Below are 16,121 nucleotides of genomic sequence, written 5' to 3'. Positions count from 1 at the left end.
ACAAAAGCAAATATTATTTTTCTTAGTTACAAACAAGCAATGTCAGACTCAAGGAAATGAAGTGATGTTTTTAATCTCGTTCAGGCCTATTCTGGGGAAAGGTGGCAAGGTAGACACAAAGAGATGACAATACCTGTTTCATCCTGAACCTAATGAAATGGAATGAACAATAAACAAAGCCAACAAATGATTTAGAAGCAGTGCTTTAATTTTGGAAGTATCTAGAGATGGAAGACTCTAGAAATGGATGTCTGGTTCAACATAAAATTCCTCCAAAAAGAGTTCTGTGGATATGATACGTAGAAAAAATCCAGAAAAAAACCCTTAATCTTGCAATCCTCACCTAACTTCAGTTCTGGGAGTGAGATATGCTACCCAGTGGTTAAATAATATATGTCTTTTCTGATTGGAAGTTCTTCCCTGTTATCTTGGATAAATAGTATTCAATAGTGAAGGAAGAAACCATTAGGCTTACCACTCTATTTTTTTTCCTCACTGGAAGGAAGGCAAGAGATCTAGTATTAAAAAAAAATCACCAGGCTGGTCCGAGTGCAGTGGTGTTTACAACTAATTGATCACAACCAGTTACAGATTTCTTTGTTCCTTCTCCACTCCCACTGCTTCACTTGACTGGCCTTAAAAAAAAAAAAAATCACCAGGAGTTAAATTTTCCACTAGCAAATAGGGCTTTAACAGAATAGGAGGAAAAAAAACAAAAAGTCACCGAGGATAGTGATGGTTCAAAGGAAGATGGAAAATGTATAGGAAGCCCCAGTGTACAGTAAGGGCACATCATATCCTAAATCCTTACTTTTATTTTATTACATTCAAGCAGAGACTGGGTGGCATTAAGTGCTCAGGGAGGCATGTGAGCCAGGATATTTTTTTAAAAAATGAAGGCAGGTTGTCCTCAAAAGAAGCAATGGCTTTTGGTGGCCCAGCTTGCATGAAGGACTAATCCAAAATTTGAGGCCATCTCTCAGGGAACAAGACATATTTAACCTTTTAAAAGAATTCCAGAGAAGAGAGCTGAATCAGAGATCAAATTCACCAGCTGCAATTAAACACAATCTTAGGTTTACTCCTTCCTCTTGCAGGAGCAAGAGAAAAGCAGAACATAAAACTAAAACTATTAGATCACCAACTGAGGTAAAAGTTGGGAAAGAAGTAAGGAAAAATTGATCTATATAATTCTGGGCAAGTAAAAAGTCTGGATAGAGTTGTTCCTACCAAATAAAAATAAAACAAAAGAAATAATGCCACAATTATGTAATGATACAATGACAAACAAAGGAAGAAATTAGCATAGGGAAGATAGGAAAGGAAAGGGAGGGAGAAGAAGCCATTCTTGAGGAAAACAGACGGAACAGGAATACTATCTGCTATAAATATTTTACACTCTCAAAGTACTGAAAGAGGATATGAAATCTATAAGACAGGAGTTTCAAAATAGATCTTGGTTTAAAGTGAAATATTCTAATTGTTACATAGTATTCTACCTTCCCATTTATGCATATTTATATAGTTCTTATATTTTCACTATTAAAAGACAACATGAAGACTACATTAAAATTTAAAGGCCTCTGGATGACAAAACCATTATAAGCAAAGACAAAAACAAGTAACAGACTTGGAAAATATATGCAACATATATAAACTGACAAATAATATTCAGAATATATAAAGAACTAGGCTAGGTGCAGTGACTCACACCTGTAATCCCAGCACTTTGGGATGTCAAGGCAGGATGATCACTTGAGGTCAGGAGTTCAAGACTAACCTGACCAACATGGTCAAACCACGTCTCTACTAAAAATACAAAAATTAGCTGGGTGTGGTGGTGGATGCTTGTAATCCCAGCTACCCAGGAGGCTGAGGCAGGAGAATCTCTCGAACCTGGGAAGCAGAGGTTGCAGTGAGCTGAGATCATATCACTGCACTCTAGCCTGGGTGACACAATGAGACATTGACTCAAAAGAAAAAAAAACTACAAATCATTAAGAAAAATATAGTCAGTGGAGTAGAAACAGTAGACAAAGGTATGTATGAAGAGACAGGCAATTCTAGAAGAGGAAAATCAAATGTCCAGTGAACACATAAAATGATAATCAACCTTACTAACTTAAAAAAAGCAAATTAGAACAAGGGGGTATGCATTCTACTTCTGGACAGATGAAGTAGGAGTACTTCCTCCCATTTCTCCTGCTAAGTACAGCTAAAAACCCTAGGCAGTAGATATCAAACAACATGAGAAGACCGAACAGTGGAGAGAAGAAGGCAGACAAGCTAGAGATCTCAAAACCCAATAAACAATAGAACAGTTCCCTGGGTTTTATTTTTGCCTCAAAGACCAGATGCTAGAGAAGTGGGCAATCAGGAAATCCCATAGACACAGACCAGGGAAAGCCTGTCTCTCTGGTCAAAAAAGATCATAAGAGGGGCAGCCTAGCAAGACAGAAAACTCTTAGGCATGAGCTGGTCTTTCCCAGCAGACACCACAGAAAAAAAAAACTGTGGCCCACTCCACCTCTGCCAGCAAAGTCCAAGAGGGCAACTTAAACTTCCATTCTGAACAAGTTGTACTGAGCACCTCTTGGTTTCCCACAGCTCCTCCCCTTGTGATATGGTTTGGCTGTGTCCCCATTCAAATCTCATCTTGCACTGCAGTCCCCACTGGAGGGAATCCAGCGGGAGGTAATTAGATCATGGAGGCTAATTCTTCCATGATCTTGTTCTTGTGACAGTGCATTCTCATGAGATCTGATGGTTTCATAAAAAACTTTCGCTCTTTGTTCGGCACTTCTACTTCCTGCTGCCATGTGAAGAAGTATATGTTTGCTTTCCCTTCCACCATGATTGTAAGTTTCCTGAGGCTTCTCCATCCATACTGAACTGGGGGGGTCAGTTAAGCCTCTTTCCTTTATAAATTACCATCCCAGGTATGTCTTTATTAGCAGTGTGAGAACAGACTAATACACCTTGTTGGGGTGATGTCAGAGAAGGCCAAGGGATGAGTCTGGTCTGGACTTTGTCCCCTCCTGGTGGTAATGAACCACTCTCATGTCCAACATCAGGACCACTTGGGGAGCCTGAACTCTCACCCTCTATGTAAGGACCCATATTTAGAATACAAAGATTTATAAAGGACACTCAAATCTCAACTGTAAAACAAATACAAACAATCCAGTTATAAAATGGGCAAAAGATATGAAAAGACACTTCATAGAAGTAGACATATAGATGGCAAACAAGCTCATGAAAAGTTGTTCAGCATCAATGGCATTTAGGGAAATGTGAATTAAGACCAGCAAACAATACCACCATGCACCAATTAGAACAACGAAAATAAGACATAGTGATAACACCAAATGATGACAAAAATGTGGAGGAATTGATCTCTCACACATCACTGGAGGGAATATAAAATGATACAACCACTCTCGAAAATAGTGTGTCCATTTTTTAAAAAACTAAATGTGTTTATGACGTGACCTCAGCCCTCATTGCACCCCTGACATTTCCCAGAGAAGCAAAAACTTATTTCCCCACAAAAACCTGCACATGGTGCTCATAGCAGCTTTATTTGTGATACCTCCAAACTAAAAACAACCAAAATATCCTATGATAGGTGAAGGATTGAACAAACTGCAGTAATGCCTACCATGAAATACTACTCAGCAATAAAAAGGAACAAATTATTGGTAAACGCAACACCTTGGATGGATCTCAAAGGTATTATGCTGAGTGAAAAAAGCCAGTCTCAAAAGGCCACATACTGTCTGATTGTGTTTCTACAATCTTACGAAAATGACGCAATTACAGAAATGGAGAACAGATAAGCAGTTAGAGTTGGTGGGGACGGGCAGGTCTGACTATCCAGGGGTGGCATGAGGAAGATCTTTGGGGGGATGAGATAGTTCCATGTTTTGATTATGGTTATGTTTACATGGATCTGCACATATAGTAAAATGACATAGAACTATACATACTTTATACCGTGTTGATTTTCTGGTGTGATACTGTACTATGATTATATTAGATGTAGCCATTGAAAGAAACTGAGTAAAAGGGACCAGGGACCTCTCTGAACTATCTTTGAACTTCCTATTAATCAATAATTATTTCAAAATTTAAAAAAACCAGGCAGTCTGATTCTTTATCCATCAAATTAGAAAACACTTTAAAACCTGATTCCATTACGTTTTGGCAAAGTTCTAGAGAACAAGGATAGTCATTTTGAAGGGAAGTTGATAGTGTTTATTACAACTTAACACATGCACAGTCTTCCAAGAGATTCTAGGAGTTCTGTCTGAAAAAAACGTCCATGTACACTGGAGAGACACATGCAAGACTAGTCATTGTGGCATTGCTTGTAAGAGTGAAAAAATTAAAATAGCCAAAAAGTCCATCAAAAGAATAAACAAATTATGATATATTCATATAATAAAATATGGCAATTAAAAGGAGTTAATTAGATACACATAGCAGCATGACTGGATTTCAAAAACATAGTGTCGCATGAAAAAACAAGATATGGAATGATGCGTGAGAGGTACTACTTTTAGAACAAACACATAAAGTAGCAGTCTTCTATAGGTAAATATATACGAATTATAGAAATGTCAAGATCAAAGGTGTAAACACTTCACACAGAAGCCTAACCATGCTCACGTCTGGTCAGAAGAAGAGGGGACCATGAGATGAATATATTCATTAAGTATTATTTTGATGTTAAAAATTATTATGATCCTGCAGTTATTTTTAAAAGTTTATTTTATTTTATTTTATTTTATTTTATTTTATTTATTTATTTTTTTTGAGACGGAGTTTTGCTCTTGTTACCCAGGCTGGAGTGCAATGGCACGATATCGGCTCACGGCAACCTCCGCCTCTTGGGTTCAGGCAATTCTCCTGCCTCAGCCTCCCGAGTAGCTGGGACTACAGGCACGCGCCACCATGTCCAACTAATTTTTTGTATTTTTAGTAGAGACGGGGTTTCACCATGTTGACCAGGATGGTCTCGATCTCTTGACCTCGTGATCCACCCGCCTCGGCCTATTTTATTTTTTGTATGTACAAGTGGTTCATTTGAAATTAGCGACTATTAATATGTGGATATTTTCCCTTTGCTTTTCTTCTTGTTCACACTTTGATGTGTGTGTGTGTATGGAGGTTTGAATGCAACATTTTTAGAAACTTAAAGGTATAAAAGCTGAAAAGATATTATAATAACATCTCCATTTATTGAGCACCTACTATTTGCCAGGCTAGTGACCTATGTGTATTACAGACGTTACTCCTAAATCTCACTACAATCCTGTAAGTTACTGTTCCTTCCATTTTACATGGACAAACTGAAGATAAAACTAAGAATAGAAGAGGTGAAGCAATTTGCTCAAGGTCACAAATTTGGCCAGAGCAAAGAGCCTGGACCTGTCTCCAGGTGAGGCGCCTTCACAGCGCATGCTACTGCTCCAGCTGAGTCTAGCAGCCTTCGCCCTGTGCCGATATTTTGACAAACATTAAAGCTGGAAAATTACCACAAAGCAAATTGCAGAAATTCCCATGATTCCCTGCCAATTAGACAATAAGGCTGGATAAATAGCATTCTCCTAAAGCATCCATGAGTGCACAGCTTACCTCAGGAGAGAGCTGAAGGAAATGGCGGATGCTTCCTGAGAGGAGACCACGTCCAAGAGAGAATCTGGAAGAGCTTCTATTGACAGGCGCCGCTCAGAGATGCTTAATGAATAGTCTTGTGTCACTGTCCAAGTCCTTGGCCTAATGACAGCAGTGGCAGCAGCAACGATCCAGTGAATACTCACACACTGCCCACATGTGCCAAGCAAAGTTCAAAACAGTTATGTCAACTCATTTAATTCTCCATCATCCGACTTAGAGAAAGCATTAAAAGAGACAAAATGAGGCAGTAATTCATATGTAGTGAGGTACTGTCAGAAGCAAGGACTCAATCTCCAGAGGCAGGCATAATTTTTTTTTTTTTTTTTTGAGATGGAGTCTCGCTCTGTCACCCAAGCTGGAGTGCAAAGGCAGGATCTCTGCTCATTGCAACCGCTGCCTCCAGGGTTCAAGCAATTTTGCTGCCTCAGCCTCCTGAGTAGCTGGGATTATAAGCATCCGCCACCACATTCTGCTAATGTATTTTTAGTAGAGATGGGGTTTCACTCTTGACCTTGTGATCTGCCTGCCTCAGTCTCCCAAAGTAAGCCACTGCACCCAGTCTGGCATAAATTTTAAAAATGGGCCAGATTCTTTTTTTTTTTTTTTGAGATGTAGTCTTGCTCTGCTGCCCAGTCTGGAGTGCAGTGGTGCTATCTTGGTTCACTGCAACTTCCACCTCCTGGGTTCAGGCGATTCTCCTGCCTCAGCCTCCCAAGTAGCTGGGACTACAGTCGCCCACCACCATGCCCAGCTAATTTTTTGTATTTTTGGTAGAGATGGGGTTTCACCATGTTGGCCAGGCTGGTCTCGAACTCCTGGCCTCAAGTAATCTGCCTGCCTCGGTCTCTCAAAGTGCTGGGATTACAGGCATGAGCCACTGCGCCCGGCTGACCACATTCTTTTATTAGCTCAGTGACTCTGTCCAGAGTTCTACACAGCCAACAGTGATCCACAGCTCTATGAAGTTTGGGGGAGCTGGTGGGAGAAATAATGACACTGGTTTTCGAATGTGTGACTCCAGTGGTGTCATCTCTGCCTGACAGGGGCCTGTGCTGAGTCCCAGTCTGTGGAGGCTGACAAGCAGACATGATATTAATATTTACTGCCCCACTTGACATTTCAGCCAGGATGGCAATTCTGAATGATCTTTAACTGGGACACAGATAAATTGCTGATCTTTAGGCCGGGGTCAGTCCTGTGGGTACATGCGGTGCCTCTACACTGAGTGGGGGAAACTGGCCAATCTAATACTGCATGTCTTATCTACTGTATTTATGATTCAACTCCACACAAGTGCTGACTATTAGCAATGTGCTCCTTGCCCTGAAGAAATAATTATGCAAAAAGAGAGAGAAGGAGAAAGCAAAAGTACTCTTTCCATCTCTCCTGTCGTCTTACAGAAAATAAAAATGTATTTTCTATGCTTTGGGGGTAATTTTCTATTTCCCAGTCGTAGTTGACCCATAGTCGGTCCATTTATTTGGAGGGAATGTTAAATATTATGTGTTTTTCCCTCTTAACAAATGAGAATCTTACTGGCGTGACCTCCCTTATACAATGAAAAGTCAGCTCGGGTAGGTCATTGACCCCAAAACCAGATCTTTTCAGCTAAAGTTACGTGCAAAGTTGAGCAACGATCTAGCTTGAATTGGTACTATGCAGGCAGCCAGTACAGGTCACTGGAGCCAGAACTCCATCAGGATGAGAATTCCACCGGAACCTCAATCCCTGCATCCCTCTAAATGCTCCAGAAGAGTGATTTGAACTCCAGAAGATGGCTTACTTTGGGGACTAGGTATATCAGAATCTCTGGGAAAGGGAGAAAGTTTGAAAATGTAAGTCAATTTCATGATGCAATTGTATACATGAAAACGGAAAGAACATGCCTGTTGATTTCATACATAAAGATAAGTAATCAAAGTCAAAATCTCTTTGAGGATAGCAGGACATTTTTGTTTTCTCAAAAGGGGGAGTTTCTGATTTGAGAAATGTTTCTATAAAGTTTAAACTTTCCAGTCTAGATTGAACGCAGTGTGTAGGAAGCATAGAGATTAGGCGTGCATGCTTTGGAGCCAGGCTGTCTGGGTTCAAGTCCTGGCTCTACTGTCTGTGACATTGGCAATTTGCCTTAAACTTTCTAAACCTCCATTTCCTCACTTGTAAAGTAAAGATGCTGTAATAAGACCTCATTATAAGGTATCGTGGGAATTAAATGATATAATTTATGTTAAGTAGAAAAGTGTTGGACACATAGGAAATGTGTAATGATGGTAGCTATTATTGAACACCATTCTTGATTTTCCACTTTTTCCTTGTTCTATTAAATCTTTCTAGGAACTTCAGGTCCTTGGCACTTCAAGGTCTTATAAAATGTTCAGTGATATTCAAAATGTGTTTTCTCTAGTTTCTTTTCTTTTTTTTTTTTTAAGAGATGTGGTTTCACTGTGTTGCCCAGGATGATCTTGAACTCTTGGACTCAAGCAATCAATCTTCTCACTTCTGCCTCCCAAGTAGCTGGAACTATGGACACATGTCACCAAATTGTCCTTAATTCTAACGAATATTTAAAATTGTAAAGTCCCTCAGACAAAATTCTGGAGATCTAATAATATATCTTATATTCTCTGAACCTCCTCCCTATTTATAATGAACAAATATTTGGAGCAAAAAAATGTTTAGTTCATCACCATGGAGTACATACAGTTAGTCGCCTATCCAACATGCATCCAATCCCTACCCTTCTTAATGGAAACTCTGATCTTCCTCCCATTGCTGTGTACTTCAGGGAAAACTGAAACTCATCCTCGCTATAGGGAATGAATTCTGGGTAGTTTAAGCCAATCATGGTAAACCCATTTCCCATGCTGATTATTGGTTTAGAAACAGACATGTAACATGCTAAGAAGTTATCTGGATCTTCTACTTTCTTCACTTCTAAGAGAGGTACATTGGATGGGACGCCATTTCTTCATTGCTTTGTTTGTGTGTGACACCTAGAACTGCTGTTGCCATCTTGAAACCATGAAGATAGACCATGTTGTCAGGGCAAAACTGAGGGATGCCTAGTGGGAGGATGTCACAAACCTGGGTCCTTGGTGACATGTGAAGCTCCTGATTGCTCCAGCATAAAGCCCAGGCCCACTGCCAGATTGATTCCTGTTCTAGATCACAAATTTCCAACTATTTAAGCCAGCTTGAGTTGGGCTCTGTATTATTTACAGCCCAAAGTGTACTAATACACAGCGTTTAAAATCCACATTAAAATGCCTTAAAGTAAACTAGGAAAAGATAAGTCTCTTTTGTGGTCCCAACATCACCCTTAACTTCCCTCAATAACTTCCTCTCTTTACCTCAACTCTAAAGTAATCCTATCAGCTCTACTTTCAAAATATCTCTGAATCCAAATACTTCTTCCCATCCCTGCTGCTGTCGCCCAAATCCAAGCCACCATCATTCTCTCCTGCACCAAGCAATAGCCTCACAGCTAAACTACCTGCCTTCATGCTTACCTGAACTTCCACAGTCTATTCTTAATCTAAATTAAGACAACATTTACATAAGATAAAATTTATCATTTAAATCACTTTAAGGTGTATAATTCAGTGCTTATTAGCACATTGCCAGTGTTCCACAACCATCACCACTACCGACTTCTAGAATGTGATCATCACCCCTGCAAAACCCCATATCCAGTAAATGATCACTTCTCATTTCTTCCTCTCTCCAGCCTCAGACAACCAGTAATATAATCTATTCTGAGCACAGTAGCTGAAGAAATATTTTTCAAAGATAGATCATGCCACTTCTCTGCTTAAAACTCTCCAATGACTTTGAATAACATTTAAATTCCTTAGCCTGACCTAGAAAATCATCCACAATTTAGTCCATGTTTACCTCTTCAGTGCCGTCTTGTGCCATTCTCCCACTTGCTTTCAAGATTCTGTCCACACCAGACTTCCGTGTGTTTCTTGGACACAACAGCTCATTCCTCCTTCAGGGCCTTTGCCACGTGTTCCCATTCCTCAGATGCTGTTTCCTGCTTGGCAGATTGGTGCCTTCTCATCATTCAACTTGCACCTCAGCTGTCCCGTCCTCAGCGAGGCTTCCCTGGCCAAGACAGCCCTCCCCAACATTGTTGCTCCTTAGCTGACTTCTTCTTACTTTCCTTACCACATTGATCACTATCGGACACATTCGGTTTTTAAAATTTAATGAAAGTCCATAGTTGACTCAGATTTCCTTTGTTTTTACCCAATGTCCTTTTCTCTTCCAGAATCCCATCCAGGATACTACATGACACGTACTTGTCTTGGCTCCTTAGCACCTTCTGGGCTGTGACAGTTTCTCCAACTTTCTTTGTTTTTGAGGACCTTGATGGTTTTGAGAAGTACTGGTCAAATATTTTCTCCTCTATTGGAATTTGTCTGATATTTTTTCATGATTACACTGGAGCTGTGTGTTTCCTGGAGATAGAGCACAGAGGTAAAGTGCCATTTCCTTGCATCATATCAAGGTGAAACATTCATTTTTTTTTAGTTGCTTACCTGTCTCTCCTACTGTTAGAATATTAAGTTCCATGAAAGTAGGAACATTGTGTGCTCTGCTCATAGCTTTATTCCCAGAACCTAGAATAGCGTCCAGCACAGAGCCTCATTAATTATCAGTTGATTGAAATCATGAATAAACTAGAAAACAAATGACCAACATACTGCCTACTCTTTTTGCATGTGAAATGAAATATGGGTCAAAAGGATTCATTGAGCATAGGTCAAAGGCACTAAAACCCTTTCAAATAATCTGGCATGTCCATGAGATAAATCTAAACCCTCAAGCAAATAAATAATTAACCCAAGGCCAATAGCACATTCAAAATCATTAATGAAAATTGATTTTCCTTCTCTTTGGGGCTGCATCTGTCTGCTACAACACAATCGCATTTGCAGACTCAGCCAGGATGCATTGTGTTTCATTTTATTTCTACCCAGGGTCTTCTATTTCCTGAATGGGGCTAGCCTCTATGAACTTTTTTTCTTTTTAAATATTTGGCTTGGTCAGCCTATGCATGAAGAGGGTACAAGTGACTTTATGTAGGTAAGCTTTGGAAGATAGCAAGCCCCTTCAGAACAAGGAGTTAACACACAAGGAAAAGCCAGGCTTGTTCAGGAGAGAATGCAGGGAGGGTGACCGGGCCCTGGGGCTGAATGGAGGGCTCTGCCAACTGACTTCAGGGTACAGGGGACCAGGGGGAGGAGTCTGCTAGCAGCCGGCTAAATGCCTTTCCAGGAACATGATGGAAACTGATTAAATATAGATGCAATCACATGAATTGAAAGAGGGAACCTAGGGGATGTCTCCAGCCATTAGAACACCAAACACCAATGGGAGCTCCCTAGCGGTCATGGAGGAAGTTCGTTTTCTGGCATGAGCTCCCAGAGAATGAAGTCCCTGGAAGGAAGAACTATTTGTATTCCACTCAGATTTCATGTAACCTTTTCTTTTGGAAGCTTCAGTAAGCAGAGGCACATTTGTCAAGGCTTCAGGATGAATGCGGAAAGCTTTTCAGCACTGAACTTGGAGATATTCAGAAAGGCTTACTGGAAGGCCTCCCTGGGCTGGGAGCAGGGAGACATCCACTCCAGCTGGCCAGGCAGTGTGGACCTCAGCTGTGATCACCTCCAATGAGCCAATTTCCTGACTGTGTGTAACCTCCCAATCAATGTATTTGAACATGAGTTTCCCTCGGTAATGAGCTGCATTGTGTATCATTGGTCAGAGTATTTACCTTTCCTAGCATGCATCAGAGTAAGTGACTTACAGGTCAAATACCATAAGGTTACATGAGAAGTTTAACCAGCATGTCTCATTTCATTCATCAATACTATCATGACACATTTTGTGTTTCCTTGAGCCTATGGTGCCATTGATGGCAGCACTACGGATTGAATGCATAGAGTTTTGGGGACAAAGAAAACAATCACAACAAGGCATGTTCTAATTTCAGAAAAGGAATGTGTGGAAAATTTTACAAGATGGAGCTGAGGAAATTCGGGATGTCAAACACCAAGTGAGTGCTGGTAGACACTGAGAATTCCCTGGTGACTTCGTGGGACAGAGCCCATTAATCTCACCAGTCCCTACAATGCTTCGTGGACGCTGGCATTAGTGTTTCGAGTTCCAGCTTTCCCAGGACTCCTGCACGTGAGCTGGTTTGAGGAAGCCTGAAAGACCCCTGGGCTTCACCCTGCCTCTGGCCCCTTTGCTTGTTCAGTCTGGGAAGTGGTGGTGGTCCACTACCCACTCCTCCCTTCTGAGATAGGGTTTCGAGAGGACACATGAATTCTATCCTGCTGCCCTGCTGGGCAAACATTTCTGTTCCCATCTGTCAGGGTTGCCATCTGGGCCAACATCAGTTCCCACCCCCATGAATTCCCAAATTCCCAAAGGTCCCCTGGGCCTGTTCAGTCCTCAATCCCGACCATTCTTTTTTTTTTTTTTTTAGACAGAGTCTTGCTCTGTCACCAGGCTGGAATGTGGTGGCGTGATCTTAGCTCACTACAACTTCCGCTCCTGGGTTTAAGCGATTCTCCTGCCTCAGCCTCCTAAGTAGCTGGAACTACAGGCACATGCCACCATGCCCAGCTATTTTTTGTATTTTTAGTACAGACAAGGTTTCACCATGTTGGCCAGGATGGTCTCGATCTCTTGACCTTGTGATTCACCCACCTCAGCCTCCCAAAGTGTTGGGATTACAGGCGTGAGCCATCGTGCCCAGCCCCCTCCGTTCTTTATATTCAGTCCTGTACTCTCCTCTTATTACACTTAATATTGACTTGAGATATGCATTGTTCCTGTTACCACCAAAGAAGAACTGGGTTTTTCTGTGTTTGGTCCTGTATTCTAAAACACCACTAACACCACCTCATCAACAACTAGCACTTAGTGAGCACTTCCTGTATGCCAGGCTGAGCCACACTCACACACAATGCCATGTTCATATAATCTCATAATCTGCCACAACCACCTCTGGGGCAGGTATGATTATTATCCTCTCTTACAAGTGAGGCAGATGAAGCCCAATGCTCGTTGATCAAGCTACAAAAGGAAGAGCCAAGACTCCGCAAGGCCTGCATGGCCTCAGCGCACAAGCTCACGGCCAGTGCTAGTGAGGCCTCTCCTTTGGTGAGAGGTGCAGAGCTGCTATACAAGTCACCACCACGAGTGGCCTCCTTCGTTGGATGGAGGGGTGAAAAGGAGGGAGACAATGAGGATGAATCCCAGGTTCCCAGCTTGGATCACTGGGTAGACAGTGGTACCTCTCACCCATGTTGGCCACACGGGAGAAGAAGCTGTGGCGACTTTGGCAGCAGCCTTCTGCACCTTGTATCCTGTCATCTTGAAGAACATCAAAGGCCAATGCACAGATGGGCCCAACACTCCAGCCAGTATTTTATTGGCTCCCTCTACTCCAGTGGCCTTTGCTTGGATTCCATTTCAGCCAGCCACCCTCTTGGCTATGCTTGTTCCACGCATTCCCCAAAACTCCTCCATGTGAGAATTCTCACGTTCAAATGACCACTTTCTGTCTGCACTGGGCCTGTTGGACTCCTGCTCCAGTTATTTGCACCATGTGTTTTCCTGCCTCCATAAGATTCCCAAGCCTTCAGCCTGTCTTCCCAGCCACCAGTGTATATACTCCATCCTGTCCTTGCTCTTTTGCAAGCCTGCTTGCCTCCATGAACTATGACCTGTGTTTACCTCTGCAGCCCCCCTCCTGCCACAGCCTGGTCTCTCTTTGCTCCTTGTTCCAGGAAAAACCATGACCAAATATTTCCCTGATTCTAAGATCCCATTGGTTGAAGATTCTAAGATCCCATTTTGTTGAAGAGGCAATAATGTTTAATAACAGGTTTCTAGAAGAAAGAAAACACTACCACATTAAATGTATGCAGTTATTGGGAGAAATATTTGTATTTAAGAAATGATACAAGTGCAGACAAGTCTGCTTTAGGATGGTGCAATTACGCCACTATCAGTTCTTCAGTCTCTCATCCCCAGGTCATGGGCACACAGTTTCCTCTGACCAGAATAGAAATAGTATCCCATTTAACTTTTAAACAATGCTGCAAACTAGGTATGCTCATCACCCTTTTATAAACTGGAAACACTTTTAGAAATGTAAAGTTACTTTCTCTAAGAAGGTTACACAGGTAATAAGGGAGAAAAATTATATTAGTCTTCTTAGGCAACCGTAACAAAATACCATGGCCTGGGCAGCTTACACAACACACATTTGTTTTTTCACGGTTCTGAGGGCTGGAAGTTTGAGATCTGGGAGCCAGCAGGGTTGGGTGCTGGGGAGGGCTCTCTCCCAGGCTTGCAGATGGCCGCCTTCTTGCTGCATCCTCACATGACCCTTCCTCAGTGGGTGCTTCCTCTTCTTGTAAAGCCGCAAATCCCACCACGCAGTACCCAGCCTCAAGACCTAATGTAACTCTCAACACATCCCAAAGGTCCCATCTCCAAGGAGTCATTACCTCTCAAGTTCTCATCACATTGGTGGTTAGGGCTTCAACATATGTATTTGATGAGTGAGGGATACAAATGTTCAGCCCATAACAATAATCAATTCTTAAACATAGCTCTTCTCACTTCAATTTCCATTTTCCTTTTATCCTGCTATATTATAGCTGGATTCATTACTTCCTACTTGCCCTCTGAAACACAGTCAGTGTGACCACCGTGAAAAGCCCTGCTTGACCCTGTCTTCCAGGGCTGGGCTGGGCTCAGTGCTCTCATCTGGGCTTCCCTCGGGTCCTGTGCATTCCTTTAGTCCTTCCCACCATGTTAGGGAACAACGGACAGGTCAGGCCTTAGTAACTTTCTATCTGTAGAACCAACGAGACTTGTTCCATGGTGGCACCACCAACAATATTTGTTCTCTTTCCTCAGAGCAATTTGACATAGCCCATCGGGCACTGGAAATGGCTTGATCTGTTTTTGGACCATTAGAATTTCAAGAATCACACAAATGTTATTGGTTTTTTTTAATACCTTCAGAAACTCCCAAGCCTATGCTTTCAGGAGGTCTTAGATTTTCATCTTAGAAAATTCTAATTAGTATTGCAAATTAAATGTATGCTCTTCTGGTCTGGCTATAATACAAATGGAGGTGTTTTTTTCAGTTGTTTTAAGACAGGGTCTCACTTTGTCATCCAGGCTGGAGTGCAGTGGCGTGATCATGCCTCACTGCAGCCTCGACTTCCTGGGCTCAAGTGATCCTTGTAAGAGTTATTGCCGAGCTTAAAATGAGGAAACTGAGGCCGGTATAAGAAAATTAAATGCCAATTTATTCAGCTCCCGGGCGAGGTTCCATGGTCCCACGGAAAGGGGCCAGGGAAGTCACGCCTGATTTCGCGAGGCCTGGGGTTTTTATAGCGAGTGAGGGAGCCTTGATTGGCTATGAGGGAACAGGACGTCGATGGGGCAAGCTGCTCTTGGTAGGTAGGTGGGATTTCTGACACAAGCCGCCCAGGGGGAGTGGGACCTGGATGGGGCAAAATGCTATCGGGCAGGTTTTGGCGGGGCTTCTTTCAAATTTTGGTGGGGTTTTCCAACAGCGGGCTAGGTGCCCAGTGCAGAGTCTAGTGTTGAGTGCAGATTCGGGTGCGGAGTGCAGAAGTGGGCGTTGGGGAAGCTACCTGGCGGAGCTAGATGCTGAGTGCAGGGCTTGATGTCGAGTGGGGACTGGTGAAGCAGTTTTCAGGCGCGGAGAGGGATGGGCGTGTCCGAGCTCCCTGCGAGGCAACCGGCCTTACAATCCTCCCACCTCAGCCTCCGGAGTAGCGGGGACCACAGGCATGCACCACCACACCCCAAATGGAGATGTTTGTTTGTTTGTTTAGACGGAGCCTTACTCTACCGACCAGGCTGGAGTGCAGTGATACGATCTTGGCTCATTGCAACCTCTGCCTTTTGGGTTCAAACAATTCTCCTGTCTCAGTCTCCTGAGTAGCTGGGATTACAGCCATGCACCACCATGCCAAGCTAATTTTTGTATTTTTAGTAGAGACGGGGTTTCGTCATATTGGCCAGGCTGGTCTCAAACTCCTGACCTCAGGTGATCTGCCTGCCTCAGCCTCCCAAAGTGCTGGGATTACAGGTGGGGGCCATCGTGCCTGGCCCCAAATGGAGGTTGGTTTTTGTTCACACCAGACCTGAAAACCCATTTGTTGGGGAGAATCGGAACATCTAAGTTGTTTGATGTTTGGCTCAGACTTTTAGAAAATCACACAAGTAAATTTTACTTGGTAGGAGCAGTGGGAATCAAACTCATCTCTTTGAAAGGCTTGATGATAGCAAAGTCTCCTGAGACACAAGTAGTGATATGGGAGATGGAACAAAAGAACTTAATCCATATCTTTCTTCCTTAAAAGAATTGG

General features: G+C 42.4%; 1 long non-coding RNA gene across 1 annotated transcript; it reads right to left on the bottom strand.

Moving 5' to 3' along the window:
- Window positions 1–467: 467 nt before the first annotated feature.
- Window positions 468–15,308, bottom strand: LOC116561438. Its single transcript, XR_004273428.1, has 4 exons — window positions 15,227–15,308; window positions 12,202–12,205; window positions 11,881–11,885; window positions 468–477 (listed from the first exon to the last, which is right to left on the bottom strand). It is a non-coding gene; the product is annotated as an uncharacterized LOC116561438 (long non-coding RNA).
- Window positions 15,309–16,121: the final 813 nt, after the last annotated feature.

This window comes from Sapajus apella, unplaced genomic scaffold, assembly GCF_009761245.1.
Source record: "Sapajus apella isolate SASKATOON/1434 unplaced genomic scaffold, GSC_monkey_1.0 scaffold29, whole genome shotgun sequence".
NCBI classification, from domain to species: Eukaryota; Metazoa; Chordata; class Mammalia; order Primates; family Cebidae; genus Sapajus; species Sapajus apella.
The sequence above is the reverse complement of the archived record's forward strand: the minus strand, read 5'-3'. Positions and strand labels throughout refer to the sequence as shown.